This window comes from Caretta caretta, chromosome 21 (assembly GCF_965140235.1).
Source record: "Caretta caretta isolate rCarCar2 chromosome 21, rCarCar1.hap1, whole genome shotgun sequence".
NCBI classification, from domain to species: Eukaryota; Metazoa; Chordata; order Testudines; family Cheloniidae; genus Caretta; species Caretta caretta.
The window spans coordinates 16,352,071-16,368,535 of NC_134226.1; the positions used below are offsets into that span (position 1 = coordinate 16,352,071).

At 45.9% G+C, this 16,465-nt stretch overlaps 1 protein-coding gene across 2 annotated transcripts in view; it reads right to left on the reverse strand.

The window, feature by feature from the left end:
- Positions 1–14,894: 14,894 nt before the first annotated feature.
- Positions 14,895–16,465, reverse strand: part of PKP1 (plakophilin 1) — a 66,643-nt gene continuing 65,072 nt past the window's right edge. For both annotated transcript variants that reach the window (XM_075122118.1, XM_048826436.2), the window contains exon 14: positions 14,895–15,667. The gene's annotated coding sequence lies outside the window, so the exon portion shown is untranslated. The remainder of the gene's footprint in view (positions 15,668–16,465) is intronic.

Here is a 16,465-nt window from a genome sequence, read left to right on the forward strand (position 1 = left end):
GTGTACACACAGAGTATGTGGATGCATGCCCTTTGTGTGAGCATACCTGGTTAGTATATACTGTGCGTTAGAGGGTGTGTGCACATCTACCCAACATCTACCGTGTGTGTGGATATGAATAGATGTGTGCGCATGTGCACGCAGTCCGTATGCCCTAGGCAGGCATGCACACGGATTCTCCGTGTATACTGTGTTTATGCTTGTGTGCACGTACACGCTCTGCATTCAGCCTCTAATGTGATCCTGCTTGGCTGCTTTGTGAAGAGCAGGCTTAGGAAACTCACTAAAGTGTAAGGACCTTTTGTACAAATCAGAAGTTGCTGGGTATCCTTTCGATCTGCTCTCATTGTGGGCTTGGAGTCAGATCAGTAACAGACCCCCCAGAGGCTATTAATCTCCAGGTCTAATCCAGCTAGGCATCCCTTTCACCTCACCCAGCACCTGCCTTTCCCCTCCCTGATTGCTTCTCCCCACCTTACACTGTAGCAGCTGAGCATGCTCATGGAGATGTACTCCGCTGTGTGTTTAAGTATGAGTCTCTCCAGGGTTATTGGTCAATGTCAGCCTGTAAGAATTTGATGACTCGCACCTGAGTGCTCCCAAAGGAAGCTGGCACACTTGCCCTTGTGCTAATCAATGCCAGATCTGCTGCCTTAATCTACTTGTCAACAAGTTGTTTTTAAATCCCAGCACAATCCCTGTTTACATCGCAAAGAGGACTTCAGCCGGTCAGTGCTGTAAAATGTTCAGTTCCCCCTCAGCTTTTTTTTTGAGGCTCATCTGTTCTGCTTGGCTGCAGGTGCTTTGATCCCAAAAGCAGTTATGGGTTTACAGCTCTAGCTGAGCCAGGTCCACGCTGGGTCCAAAGGGAGGTATGCAGCAGCTGGATTGAGTGAGAATGTGCAGGACAAGAGATTTATTTTTTTCTCCCCAAGTTCATCAAACACTTCATTCCCGCAGAAGACCCCTCTGCATCTCAGAGCCCCGGGAATGCGATATGGAGGCATGAGCTTCCAGCTCACATAGGGCCTGGTCTGATACACTGTAGTCTATTAGCATCTGATAGCTGGGCAATGTCTTTCGTGGGGCGGGTTGCTGGGTCTCATTCCTCCCTGCTGTGTTTTGGAACCCTGTGAATTTTATGGTGGGTTTCCCATGTGTATTACTGTGACCTGTCGAAAGTGTGTCCACGTGGGTGTCTTCCTCAGGTTGAAGGTCTTGGGAAAACTTCGCAGAAACAGTCCAACTGTTTGTTCACATGAAGCCGGAAGACAAGTAGGCTCTTGTTCGTGTTAAAACAATTCTCAGCACCATTTAGTTGAGAGGTTTGAGTGACACCACACTGTGGAGCAGGGCCTTGAAATTTGCCCGTTGCTGTCTGAAAATCGCTGGCATGAGGAGCTGGTGAGGCTGGGCTGGGCACTGACGTGAGCAGCCTTTAATTCTGGCAGCTCCTAACTGTTTTTTGGAGTGCTTGGCCTGGAACATGAATGTTCTGTTCATGCAGTTGAGAAGCTAGGGATGAGCTGGAGGCCCCTTCTGGCCTTAACCTCTCTGTACCATTTAACTCCGGATGGAATTCTGAATATGAAATTGTGGCACTGTGGAGGCCCAGGGCTGTAGCTGTATGTTGCTGGGTCGTTAATGATCCTGCTGTCAGGTGGAAGCACTTGGGGGCAATGGCTTGGCTGAAACGCAGAGAAACCAGTTTCTCTTTAGGAGACCGGCATTGTCCCACTCTCCATTTTCCAAACAGCAGAATGAAGAAACTGGTGGTTGGTGGCAGGCCCTATAAATGCAAGGGACTCCTAGAGCAAGAGGCAGGAAGCTTTGGGCAGGAGAGAGGGGTGTGCTTTTATAGCGAGGGGTCCTATTTAATTGCAGGAACAGCCAAGGGCAAGGAAACGCTAGATGACCTGCAGCAGGAGAAACGCATTAGTATCTGAAGCATCTTGGGGTATTTCATCTTGGGGTACGTGTATTAAAAAGTTTGAAACAGCAGCCTGTTCACAAGGGGAAAGTGTGAATGTCAGTGCAGTGTCTGGCTGACCAGCGAGGGACGTCCGACCTGCCTCTGGCCATTCATTGCTGCTTCCACAGTTGTGAACAAGACAGCATTTCTGTGCAGCAAGCCTGACCAGGTGAGAGCAAAGCTCTGCTGTGGGTTTACCCTGCTGTGGGCTATAGCAAAGGAGTAGAGCAGGGAGAACAGCTGCAAGAGAACGCGTGAGACATCCCCAATGACCTAGCACTCCTGGGACTAATGTGCAGGTGAACTCCCCCACCTCAGCCTTCCACTGTGTTACTAACACCCAGGCTAGACTGAGAAGGACAGTGGGGTAGAGGAGTGGTCAGGAATGGGCAATTCCTTGAAGAAGAGTCTCCTATATCTTGACTTTAGCAAAAGCTTTTGAGACAGTCTCCCACAGTATTCTTGCCAGCAAGTTAAAAAAGTATGGATTGGGTGAATAGATAGAAAGCTGGCTAGATCAGCGGGCTCAAAGGATAGAGATCAACGGCTCAATGTCTAGTTGGCAGCCAGAATCAAGCGGAGTGCCCCAGGGTTCAACATCTTCATCAATGATCTGGAGGATGGGATGGATTGCACCCTCAGCAAGTTCGCAGATGCCACTAAGCTGGGGGGAGAGGTAGATACCCTGGAGGGTAGGGATAGGGTCCAGAGTGACCTAGATTGGAGGATGTGAGCCAAAAGAAATCTGATGAGGTCCAAAAAGGACAAGTGCAGAGTCCTGCACTTAGGATGGAAGAATCCCATGCACCGCTACCGACTAGGGACCGAATGGCTCGGCAGCAGTTCTGCAGAAAAGGACTTGGGGATTACGGTGGATGGGAAGTGGGATATGAGTCAGCAGTGTGCCCTTGTTGCCAAGAAGTATAATGGCATATTGGGCAGTATTAATAGGAGCATTGCCAGCAGGTTGAGGGATGTGATTATTCCCCTCTATTCAACACTGATGAAACCACACCTGCAGTATTGCATTCAGTTTTAGGCCTCCCACTACAGAAGGGATGTGGACAAATTGAAGAGACTCCAGTGGAGGGCAACGAAAATGATCGGGGGCTGGGGCACATGACTTATGAGGAGAGTCTGAGGGAACTGGGCTTATTTAGTCTGCAGAAGAGTGAGGGGGGATTTGATAGCAGCCTTCAACTATCTGAAGGGGGGTTCCAAAGAGGATGGAGCTCAGCTGTTCTCAGTGGTGGCAGATGACAGAACAAGGAGCAAGGGTCTCAAGGTGCAGTGGGGGAGGTCTAGGTTGGATATTAGGAAACACTATTTCACTAGGAGGGTGGTGAAGCACTGGAATGGGTTACCTAGGGAGGTGGTGGACTCTCCATCCTTAGAGGTTTTTAAGGCCTGGCTTGACAAAGGCCTGGCTGGGATGATTTAGTTGGGGATTGGTCCTGCTTTGAGCAGGGGGTTGGGCTAGATGACCTCCTGAGGTCTCTTCCAACCCTAATCTTCTATGATTCTATGACTCCATAATCCTGAAGAGAAGCCATGAGCTGGAGGAGAAGGATCTTGGACACCCCAGAGGGCTCTGGAGATTTCTTTGGGCTTGGGCAGAGTGATGAGGAAAGGAAATGTGTATGGTGTTTGCGATTTTGTCTCGCTCTGTGTCTTTCTCATACTAACTAAATAAAGAATAACTTGTTTACAGCTTGTGCAGAATTCTGTATTTTGTGTGGCTCCCATCACATGCAAGGGAGAGGGGAACTAGAGACCCAGAGCACCCATGTTGCTGGAATTCTGGGTGAGGAGGTGCTTAAGTTGTGAAGGAGCCTGAGTGGTCAGGGCTGGGCAGTTGGATGGTGGGGGTCTCAACTCTAAGAAAGGGGTGCTAGACAAAGGAGCTGCACCTCAAGGGCATGCCTAGAGACCCCAGAGGGGGCAGGGCCTCGACTCTATTCAGACTCTGGAGGCTCAATGCCCATGGAGCCCAGTGGGATAGGCACCAAAGACAGCAGTCTGGGCGTGCCCAGAGGGAGGGCGATAGCTTCCTCCGTGTTTGAGCCTACACCACAGTATAGCGCAGGTGCCCTTCAATGGTGCATTCCAATTGCCGTGGTATTACTGAGTCCAGTGGCATTGCCTGTATACAAGGGACACATTTAAAAACTTCCTTCCCGCCTCATTTTATCTTGCTGTCCTCCCCCATTGCACTGTGCGCATGCACCTGCCCTCATGCCTGCACGACGGCCACAAACAGTTTCACACACCCAGTAACGACTCCGAAAGTACCTCAGGTGACAGGCATGTAATTACCAATGCAACAATCCATCCAAGAATAGCTTGGCTGTGCCTGGCCCACTAGTACTGCATGAGGATACGTTTCTAGGATGAATCATCAGCCGGGCTTAGCGGCGCTGGAATGCGCAGGGTAGAAGCAGGTACCTGACCTGCAGGAAGCTTGCACTGGCCTAGCTTTGTGTTAACTGAACTCATGAAGTGACTTCCTTAGAAACTGGATGGTGGCAGAGATGAGATGATTCCTATCCCTTACAATGGTGCTGTAAAACCCAGTGGTGTCCTGCAGCCCCTGATGAACTAGACATTCAATGCCAGCAGCTTAACTGCAGCCAAGTTTCACTGTGGCTCATAGAGTAGGTACGTGTATTTCCAAAGGGCAGCATCCCTCCCTCTCCCCCCCTACCCCTGCCCTGCTCTTAGTGGCTTCCATGTGCTGCTAGCCCCAGGCTTCAGTCCAGAGAGCCACTCAGGCTAAGGGGTATTTTTTTTCTCCTTCATGTTTTGTTACCATCCTGCACCCTCCACACCAATGGCATCTTTGGTGCCATTCAGGGTAGCTTATGGCCAGCGGCGTGGCATAAAGCAGCTACAGGTTGGTACCAAGCCCCCGAGTAAGGTAGGGAGCTGTCTGACGGCCGTTCCCATAGGTGAATTTCATGTGGGCTTAACTAAGTACATTTTATTAGCACAGGAGAGATCCCATGTCTGCTTGTTAGCCATTCAGAGGACCCAAACCAAGGCTGGGGATGGCAGAGAGAGGAACGGGGGCTTTAACTCCTAGAATCGTGTGCCATGTGCAGGCCTACAGCTGTGCCGCACTCATGGCCTCGCACCGCAGAAGACGTGCAGCTGCAGGTTCTCAAGCTGCAGTCACGTCAGCCCGATTACCCCTCTGCTCCCTGAAGGAGAGCCTCTGGTTTCTCTAGGGACCAATTGAAATTGAGGACTCTTCATCTCTTACATCATTTGATCGCACTTGCACGTTCATTTCAGATAGTCATGTCTTGACAAGCAGCTGGTGTCACTGAGTCAGATGAGCAAGGAAGAGCTAATTCCAAAAGATGCCAGCCCTAACCATGTCTTATCACAGTACATCTGTTCTCCTTTTCTCACTCCCTCCTAGGCTCAATGATTAGCCCAGTCAAACAGAACAGATTTTAATGGAGCCAAATGAAAAGTTAGAGAGAATATAGGCCATACCAATAGACTGGAGTGGGGGCTGTATCCTGGAAAGCAGGGATTCTGAAAGGATTTAGGGGTCAATTGTGGATAAGCTGCCAGGATGATGCTGTGGCAAAAAGGGCTAATGTGATCCTGGGCTGTATAAATAGGGGAGGAGTGAACAGAACTAAGGACGTGATGTTACCTCTGTGGCTGGCTTTAGGAAGACATGTCCAGGGCTGGTGTTCATGCTTGGGAAAGGATGTTGGAAAATTTGAGTGTGCAGAAGAGAGTCACAAAAATGATTTAAGGTCTGGAGAACATGCCTGTCGGTGAGAGCCCAAGTGCTCAATCTATTTAGCTGATCAAAAAGATGAGTGCGGTCATTTGAAGACCATATCTAAGTATCTTCAAGGAGAGAAAATACAGCCTAGGACAGGGCTCTGTAATCCAGTGGAGAAAGCCAGAACAAGGACCAATAGCTGGAAGTCAGTCAGACAAATTCAATTTAGAAATTAAGCACAAATATTTAACTGTATGATTAACTATTGGAACAAACTACTGAGGGACTGGCTGCCTTTCTGAAAGCTATACTTTGGCCAGCCACAAGTTATGCTGTAGCCAAACATAAGTTATTGAGTTTAATGCAGGTGTAAATGGGTGAAATGTAATGTCCTGTGAGATGCAGGAGGACTCAGTGTTCTAACGGTCACTTCTGGCCTTAAATCTATTCATGTATGAATCAATGCAGGATCAGACCCTATTAAATGCAATAACTGAAGAATGAACTTTGTGGCTACCAACCTGCTACCTGTCTGATTCTTTGTGGGCTCTGTGTGGTGAGGAATGTAAGCTGTGTTTGATTGGCTAAATATTGCACATACACATTGTGAGGAACTGAACCCAGCTGAAACTGAGAACATCAATAGTCTTCCCTGTGACGTTACACCCCATAATGCTTTATAGAAATATGCTTATGAGTGTAAAGATGACATAACTGGAATATGTTTTATGCTAGATATGCCATGTAACATATCTTTGCAAAGGTTATGATCTACTGAATATATTCATCCTATTTGTATGCATGTATATATTTATATGTAGATATTTTTATATCTGAAGTTATGTGCGTTGGCTCTATGCTTGTATTCAAAGTGTTTGCTGTAGGAAGCACATAAAACAGATTTGATCAACATAGTGTGAAGGGGTTATTCAAGTAATTGGGAGTACTTAACTAACTATGGACTTTGGGAGATGCCAATCCACAGCTGAGCTTTCCTGGGAACGTTCAAACTAACATGTAAACAATGGCGTCGGCCTGCAAAAAGCTGAATCATTCGTAGACATGTGACTTGCCCAGGTGGCTAGAGACCCCCATCTTGTGGCTGTGATGTTGCACAGGAGAGAGGATATAAAAGGCCCTGAAAGCCCCTCCATTTTTTCTTCAGCCTCTCCACCCCAAAGAGATGCCTGAAAGAAACTGGAACAAAGGACAGTAACTATGGGGGTGTTAGTGATTGCTGGACCCAGATTAGGAAGGAGTCTAGTCTGTAAAAGAAGCTTATTGGAACATCTCTGAGGGTGAGATTTACCTGCATTTAGCTTCATACTGTATTAGGCTTAGACTTGCATGTTTTATTCTATTTTATTTTGCTTGCTAACTTACTTCGTTCTGTCTAGAACCACTTGGAATACTACTTTTTATATTAAATTACCTGGCACCACTTAAATCCTACTTTTTATATTTAATAAAATCACTTTTTACTTATTAATTAATCCAGAGCAAGTAATTAATTCCTGTGGGAGCAAACAGCTGTGCATATCTCTATCTCTATCAGTGTTATAGAGGGTGAACAATTTATGAGATTACCCTGTATAAGCTTTATACAGAGTAAAATGGATTTATTTGGGGATTGGACCCCATTCAGAACTGGGTATCTGGGTGTTTTCAGTTAAGCCTGCAGCTTTTGGGGGATGTGGTTCAGACCTGGGGCTGTGTTTGTAGCAGGCTAGAGTGTCTGGCTCCACGAGGCAGGGTACTGAAGTCCCAAGCTGGCAGGGAAAACGGGCTTAGAGGTAGTCTCAGCACATCAGGTGGTAGTCCCAAGGGGGTCTCTGGGACCCAACCCCTCACATTCCCAGTTTAGTCTTTTGCTTCAGAGGTCCTGAGTACTGACTTCGGAGGAGCTACTTGTGCTCAGCACATCTGAAATTCTGGCCATTAAAGATATATAAAGTATGGGGCTTACAAAGTGAGGGTGCAGCTTGCTCATCTAACATGAAAGAAGAATTACCAGGAGCCCCCCAGTACTCCTGGTTGGTGAAATGAGGCCTCTGGAAGCCCTGTACAAAAGCAGTTGGAGACTTAGGATTTGACTCTTTGTAGCTAGTGTTCTCCATGTATAGTCCACGCCGCAGTTTGCTGTCCATATCACAGCAGTCATCTTCCTCTTAAGTCTCCCCACCCTTTGCATCTACACCAACTCAGCCAAGAGTAGGATAAAGGGTGGAACTGAACTATAATTAGTGTCAATTGCGATGATCCCTTCCCCTACTAATTCCATATGCAAACATGTGGACATGGTCCAAAAATGCATTCCAGCTTTAATCAAGCTGGCCCATCGTGTCCTATCCTACTCCTCTAGCTGTCACTATCTCTGATGCTTCAGAGGAAGGTGGCAGGAGAGGTATACAGAACAATACATTGGGCAGCGGGATTCCTTCCTGACTGCTGCAGCATAAGATTTGGGAACATAAAATATAGGACCAAAAAGGAGCCCCATGGGCCACTGAGCCCCCACCATCCCGGAAATCTTGTCATAGCATTCCATTTGTAAATGTGTCAGGATCTTATCTTACAACTAGTTGGGTTGGTTGTCCTCACTCCTCCTAGCTTCACTCCTCTGATGCCTAGAAGCCTTCTACTCATTTTCAGCCTAAATCAATGCCTGGTCTGTGACATCTTCTGCAAAAGTGTCCGTTCTCTTAAATAACTCTTCTCCCTCATTGGTGTTTACTCTCTAAATACATTGGCAGGTAATCTGACCACCTCTCAGCCCACATTTTGCTAGACCGAACAAGCCAAGCATTTTTCAGTCTCCTCTCCGAGGATCAGTTGTCCATTGGATGGGATGGGAACCTGGGACACAGTGACCATGAGATGGTCGAGCTCAGGATCCTGACACAGGAAAGAAAGGAGAGCAGCAGAATACGGACCCTGGACTTCAGAAAAGCAGACTGACTCCCTCAGGGAACTGCTGGGCAGGATCTCCTGGGAGAATAACATGAGGGAGAAGGGAGTCCAGGAGAGCTGGCTGTATTTTAAAGAATCCTTATTGAGGTTACAGGGACAAACCATCCCGCTGTGTAGAAAGAATAGTAAATATGGCAGGCGACCAGCTTGGCTTAACAGTGAAATCCTTGCTGATATTAAACACAAAAAAGAAGCTTACAAGAAGTGGAAGACTGGACAAGTGACCAGGGAAGAGTATAAAAATATTGTTTGGGCATGCAGGAGTGAAATCAGGAAGGCCAAATCACACCTGGAGTTGCAGCTAGCAAGAGATGTTAAGAGTAACAAGAAGGGTTTCTTCAGGTATGTTAGCAACAAGAAGAAAGTCAAGGAAAGTGTGGGCCCCTTACTGAATGAGGGAGGCAACCTAGTGACAGAGGATGTGGAAAAAGCTAATGTACTCAATGCTTTTTTTGCCTCTGTCTTCACGAACAAGGTCAGCACAGCATGGGGAGGAGGTGACCAGCCCTCTGTGGAGAAAGAAGTGGTTCGGGACTATTTAGAAAAGCTGGACGAGCACAAGTCCAGGGGGCCGGATGCGCTGCATCCGAGAGTGCTAAAGGAGTTGGCGGATGTGATTGCAGAGCCATTGGCCATTATCTTTGAAAACTCATGGTGATCGGGGGAGGTCCCGGACAACTGGAAAAAGGCTAATGTAGTGCCCATCTTTAAAAAAGGGAAGGAGGAGGATCCTGGGAACTACAGGCCAGTCAGCCTCACATCAGTCCCTGGAAAAATCATGGAGCAGGTCCTCAAGGAATCAATTCTGAAGCACTTAGAGGAGAGGAAAGTGATCAGGAACAGTCAGCATGGATTCACCAAGGGCAAGTCATGCCTGACTAATCTAGTTGCCTTCTATGATGAGATAACTGGCTCTGTGGATGAGGGGAAAGCAGTGGACGTGTTATTCCTTGACTTTAGCAAAGCTTTTGACACAGTCTCCCACAGTATTCTTGCCAGCAAGTTAAAGAGGTATGGGCTGGATGAATGGACTATAAGGTGCATAGAAAGTTGGCTAGATTGTCGGGCTCAACGGGTAGCGATCAATGGCTTCATGTCTAGTTGGCAGCCGGTATCAAGTGGAGTGCCCCAAGCTTCAGTCCTGGGGCCAGTTTTTGTTCAATATCTTCATTAATGATCTGGAGGATGGTGTGGATTGTACCCTCAGCAAGTTTGCAGATGACACTAAACTGGGAGGAGAGGTAGATATGCTGGAGGGTAGGGATAGGATACAGAGGGCCCTAGACAAATTAGAGGATTGGACCAAAAGAAATCTGATGAGGTTCAACAAGGACAAGTGCAGAGTCCTGCACTTAGGACGGAAGAAACCCATGCACTGCTACAGACTAGGGACTGAATGGCTCGGCAGCAGTTCTGGAGAAAAGGACCTAGGGGTTACAGTGGACGAGAAGCTGGATAAGAGTCAACAGTGTGCCCTTGTTGCCAAGAAGACCAATGGCATTTTGGGATGTATAAGTAGGGACATTGCCAGCAGATCGAGGGACGTGATCGTTCCCCTCTATTCGACATTGGTGAGGCCTCATCTGGAGTACTGTGTCCAGTTTTGGGCCCCACACTACAGGAAGGATGTGGAAAAATTGGAAAGAGTCCAGCGGAGGGCAACAAAAATGATTAGTGGACTGGAACACATGACTTATGAGGAGAGGCTGAGGGAACTGGGATTGTTTAGTCTGCAGAAGAGAAGAATGAGGGGGGATTTGATAGCTGCTTTCAACTACCTGAAAGGGGGTTCCAAAGAGGATGGATCTATACTGTTCTCAGTGGTAGCAGATGACAGAACAAGGAGTAATGGTCTCAAGTTGCAGTGGCGGAGGTTTAGGTTGGATATTAGGAAAAACTTTTTCACTAGGAGGGTGGTGAAACACTGGAATGCGTTACCTAGAGAGGTGGTGGAATCTCCTTCCTTAGCAGTTTTTAAGGTCAGGCTTGACACAGCCCTGGCTGGGATGATTTAGTTGGGGATTGGTCCTGCTTTGAGCAGGGGATTGGACTAGATGCCCTCCTGAAGTCCCTTCCAACCCTAATATTCTATGATCACCCTAGCAGCCCTTTCCTGCACCTGGTCTGGTGCCTTCATCTTTCTTGAACACAGGGGACCCATGTTGTGCACAATAATCCAGTTGAGGAGGTCTGACCAGTTTGAAATGGGCGTTTTACTCTTCAGTACTTCCACCGGCAGGGAAAGCAAAACCACCACCCTCCAGAGAGAAAAGTTCAAAGACATTTCAGCCATTTTTATTGGATTTCAGATTTTTCCAGTGAAGCAAATACATATGGTGCAGCCAAAACAACTGACACTATTCTCACATCTCTACAGCATAGACCGTACAGCTACGGATGGGTCAGTTACAAAGACAGATGATGATCTGACACTTCCCTTTCCTAGGAATTTACAATACATAAAACGAAGCACATGTGGGGACACCCCCCCCCCAACACACAGAGCTCACCTCAGCCTAAGTTAAGGGGGTTATTTACATGACTACTGTCCTCTGGAAATATCAGGCCCAAACATGTGCGGCAGGGCCAGCATTGGGTATGTTCCCTCCCTGGTAATTCTCTTTCCCCCTCCCACCCACCCACTACAAACAAGAGCACATGCTATGTACACTGGGCTTGTTCTCACTGGTATTGCTTTGGGGATATGCTAAGCCCAATTTTGGCATTCAAACACCAACAAACAAAACATCCTTGGCTCAAAATACACTTAGAATGAGGGAGGAGAATATACTGTCGAAGAGGATGTCACAGTTAAAGATATGCATTTACAAACCAGCGCCCCTCTGAACAGTACGGCGTTACTCCCGGGAAGTGAGATTTATGCCCTTACCACGTCAGGTGTTTTGCTGAACTCTGTTCTCTGGCAAATGAGCTGCTTTGAGGGGACACACCCAGCCACTTGGTTGCAGTGACCTCTGTTATCCCAGTGGGCTGATTTTCCTTACAACCGTTTTATACCAGCATCATTCCACTGACTTCAGTAGAGTTACCCCAGATTCACACCACGGTGCGAGAGGAGACTAGAGTCTACTATCACCAATTTTTACAGGGAATAGTAGCTGTAAAATAGCTCTGGGGGCACAAAGATGGCTGATAATGTGTGATTTGCCACATCAGTTTCATGGGCTTTCTTATGTGATTCAGTAACTAACCCCACACTAAAGGGACAATGTTTTTGAAGAAAGAACAAGGAGGACTTGTGGCACCTTACAGACTAACAAATTTATTTGAGCATAAGCTTTCGTGGGCTAAAGCTCACTTCATCAGATGCATGTAGTGGAAAAAATGTTTTTGAAGCTATTTTCTAGCTTTAGCTAAAACGCTCTATGGAAGTAATGGAATTTATACTAGGTATGGATCTGGTCCTTTGAGTGCAGTAATTACTAATGAAATCCTATCATCTTTATAAAGTACCCAATTACAGCAATTTGTGCCTTAACTAAAAGTGATATACGACATTCAGCTACTCTACAACTGACAGTGGTGGTGCCTTAAAATAAAGGCACTGTATGTCAATTAACTGCAAAATTACACTGCAAGTCCCTCAGTATGCCACTGATGCATTTAACAGTTCATCAGGTTGTCCCTATTAACTTTACAGCTATGGACATTCAGCTCCAGAATTTCAAAGGAGTGTGTCCCATTTACACGTACAACTCCATGCATAAACTGCAAACGTACAATTGTTGAGATTGCACCTACAACCACCAGTAATGAGAAATGTGATGCCTGCCAAAAATATGCACAATGCACTTTAAAACAGAAAAGATATCTTGCACAAGCCAAGTTTGATGTTCTCCTAAGAACATTTTGAACAACATAAATGGAGCGGTTACGTATTTGAAAGGTATGATGGCATCATGTCCCAGGGCCAAATTCCCTCTTGAGACTGGGACTATGATTTTGTTTAGCCTACAAAGTCCACCAGGGAGCCTTTGTTCTCCATCTGTTTCACTTGGCTGACATCCTTGCACAGAAAGCTCAGAAATAAACATGTATGGGTACAAGCAAAGAGATATTGTTCATCAAGGTGCAAAGGGTTAAAAATACCTTTTGCATCCCAAGTGAAAAAGCAACTGGCTAACAGCTTTCACCCTACCATTTCCTTCTTGCCTTTTTACCCGGGCTGGAGATGCCCTCTCCATTCTACTGCAAAAGGGTGCAAGTTCTGCCCCTTTGCTTAGACCTAGAGAATAGCCATAGCAGGACCAACCTAAACTCGGTGAACCAGATCCCAGCTGGTGTAAACTGACAAAAGTCCACTGACGATAACAGAGTTTGCTGCATTACCCCAGCTGAGGAGCTGACCCTAGACTTTTGCCTCCCAACAAAACACTTGCATTATTTTCCTTCTCTCTCACTCACTTCCCTAATCACTTCTTTCCAGGAGCACCATGGAGCCCTCGAATCTGTAGAATGACTTGTTTGCGCTAAGCAATGGTGTCACATGCAGGACAACTAGCCCAGGTCTTTTGCAAACATGTTCCATTCACATAGCTGATCCTATCCCTTTCCCCAAACAACACACGTTCGCTCAACAGCACTGGAGTTAGTGTGGACTTTTTCAAAAGAGCAAGACAGAGCCATCGGTTTCATCCTGCTAATGTCATAGAAGAAACTGATTAAGAAGAAATGTACTGGTAGGTCTTTTCTACCACATACAGGATGAACTGGATAGCATCTGGGACCGGAAAGTATTCCTGACTGTCCTTCCTTAAAGAGCTCTCTTTAACTTTCTTAACCACTCAAATACTAATATTTTATGTTGGTTTCTACCAACAGTGATAAAACAGCTGTTTGTCTTTGCCTTTTATCCCCATTTAGTATGCACAATGTCCCTGGGAAACAATGTCATGTCCCATTGTCAAGCTGAGGCTATCTAATGCCAAGCTTTGCCAGTTACAGCATTATTAGGAAAGCAATGGCGGTATTTAGTAAGATACATGTCTTATGTTTGCTGTGGTGTTTTAAATGGTTTGTGGCCTCAGCAGCTTCCATGCTCTAGACTATCGGTGACTAATGTACAGTAACATACAGCTTATGAGAAGATTTTCCGAGACCCTGCTTCCAGTGATATTTCTCACACATGTTTCAGAGTAGCAGCCGTGTTAGTCTGTATACGCAAAAAGAACAGGAGGACTTGTGGCACCTTAGAGACTCACCAATTTATTAGAGCATAAGCTTTCATGGGCTACAGCCCACTTCATCAGATGCATAGAATGGAACATATAGTAAGAAGATATATATATATACACACACACACACACACACACACACACACACAGAGAGAGAACATGAAAAGGTGGAGTAAGAGGCTAATTAATTAAGATGAGCTATTACCAGCGGGAGGAAAAACTTTTGTAGTGATAATCAAGATGGCCCATTTAGACAGTTGACAAGAAGGTGTGAGGATACTTAACATGGGGAAATAGATTCAATATGGGTAATGACCCAGCCACTCCCAGCCTCTATTCAAAGCCAAGTTAATAGGCTGATGCTATCTGGCTGATGAATCTTGCCCATATGCTCAGGGTTTAGCTGATCGCCATATTTGGGGTCGGGAAGGAATTTTCCTCCAGGGCAGATTGGAAGGCCCTGGAGGTTTTTCGCCTTCCTCTGTAGCATGGGGCACGGGTCACTTGCTGGAGGATTCTCTGCTCCTTGAGGTCTTCAAACTACAATTTGAGGACTTCAATAGCACAGATATAGGTGTGTGGTCTTTTTTAGGAGTGGTGGGTGAAATTCTGTGGCCTGCATTGTGCAGGAGGTCAGACTAGATGATCATAATGGTCCCTTCTGGCCTAAATATCTATGAATCTATGAAAATAGTATCTAGTTTGCATATTAATTCAAGCTCAGCAGTTTCTCGCTGGAGTCTGTTTTTGAAGCTTTTCTGTTGCAAAATTGCCACCTTTAAGTCTGTTACTGAGTGGCCAGAGAGGCTGAAGTGTTCTCCTACCAGATTTTGAATGTTATGATTCCTGATATCAGATTTGTGTCCATTTATTCTTTTGTGTAGAGACTGTCCGGTTTGGCCAATGTTTTTTACTCCTGCTCATAATAGCTTATCTTAATTAATTAGCCTCTTACTCCACCTTTTCATGTTCTCTGTATGTATAAATATATCTCCTTACTATATGTTCCATTCTATGCATCCGATGAAAGGGGCTGTAGCCCACAAAAGCTTACGCTCAAATAAATTTGTTAGTCTATAGGGTGCCACAAGTACACCTGTTCTATTTCTCAGACATGAATTTGCTTCTTGAGATTTAGAAACCATGTAACCTATGAGAGAAAATACTTATCTCTGAATATGAAAGCTCACTTGACAAAGAGTCAAAAGCAGAAAGAAGCCCATGTCCACCAAGTTTAGAAATAACCAGCCATCTAAAACATTATGGTTTGTATCTGTCTACAGTGGCCATCTACAATGGAATAAACACATAGCATATAATTAGTAGTTTTACACATTTGCATAAGAATGGGTTGTGACATGGGTTGGTACAGTTGTGTTTAGTGCATATATACATACACACACACACACACACCTATATGGTGGGATTTTCTTAAGTGCCTAAGTGGGTGAAGGTGCACAACGCCCATTGGCTTTCAGTGGAAATTGTGGAATTAACTGTTTTAAGTATCTCTTTGGAAAATCCCACTCTGTGTGTATCTGTGTGTCTACACACACACACACAATTTGAAAAAAAGAGTTATTGACAACAGAAAACTTTAAACTCAAATTCCTCCTCCCTCCGCCCTCCCCCCAAAATGCTTTAAAATATCTGTATCAACCACAAAAAAATTGCATACTTAGTTTGCTTTACAGTTGGATTAACTCTATAAACACTGTATATCTGTAATGTCCTAACTGATCCCTTGAGGATTAAGTCATTCCAGACACGAACCAACGACAAACTCTGCAAGGGAAAGACAAACAAACACCTTGATTACTCATTTCAAAATGTCTTTTCCACATTCAGAAACGTCCTCACCCTTTGACTCTCCGTAATCCTCACATCCTTTCCCTGTGCTGTTCCCCTCCCCTCCCTGAATCTGTGGTAAAGTTACAAGTATCTATCAGACCATGATTCTCAGCGGAGATGGTTACATTATTTGTCACAGCTGAAATTCACCGCTGTGCAGGGGGACTTGATTCCATCATTTTTGCCCCACCACGGGGACGTTTTGGGGCGCCCACAGTGTTTGACCACACAGGACATACCGGGGGGCCAATTACTAATTTTGGATGCCCCAATTTCTGGGGTGCCCAAACGCCAGATGTGAAAGGCCTGATGTGTTAGAGATGCTGAGCAGCCCCAACTCCTGTTCGCTTCAGTTGGAGTTATGGGCAATCAACACCTCTGAAGATCAGGTTCTCCCAGTGGCATGCAATTGTGCATTTGCATCCAAAATGGCGACTTTCACACAGCGTGACGTCACGCACACCATGCGTGTGAGGCCACGCTGTGCAGCGAATGCCATTTTGTCCTACAAAATGGTGTCCTCCTTGTGGTGTGACCTCACACGTGGTGCATGCATGCCATTTTGTTTGCATGTTTGGAGACTGGACAGAATCGTCCCATGGGCACAGCCAGTCCTGGGGCATCCAGTACATGTGTGCATAAAATGACGGCATGCCACTGGACCCTACATGTCTCAGATTGCTTGACCAAAAATTGAAGCAATGAATTTTAGTGAGTACTTCAAAATCCTGG